General features: G+C 33.3%; 1 protein-coding gene across 9 annotated transcripts in view; it reads left to right on the top strand.

Annotated features, from left to right (window-relative positions):
- Positions 1-231, top strand: part of LOC108687005 (inositol 1,4,5-trisphosphate receptor) — a 50,717-nt gene that overhangs the window by 42,423 nt on the left and 8,063 nt on the right. The gene's annotated exons all lie outside the window — the stretch shown is intronic.

A 231-nucleotide genomic window follows, 5' to 3' on the forward strand; every position in this document is an offset into this window, starting at 1 on the left:
TGACCTACATTGTGTGGAAGGCTCTAGCAACGAGGTAAAGGTCACATGGAAGCATAGCACTTGATTAGTTTAGTGATGCTACGTAGTGCGTTTGCTAAAATTAGTACACTGTTACATATAGATCACATGAGCTTCGTCTGTTTCACTAAAGATGTTAATTAGCTATAGCTACACATATACACATGCATACACATATGCATATGTATATATATATATATATATATATATATA

Source organism: Atta colombica, unplaced genomic scaffold (assembly GCF_001594045.1).
Source record: "Atta colombica isolate Treedump-2 unplaced genomic scaffold, Acol1.0 scaffold198, whole genome shotgun sequence".
Taxonomy (NCBI): Eukaryota; Metazoa; Arthropoda; class Insecta; order Hymenoptera; family Formicidae; genus Atta; species Atta colombica.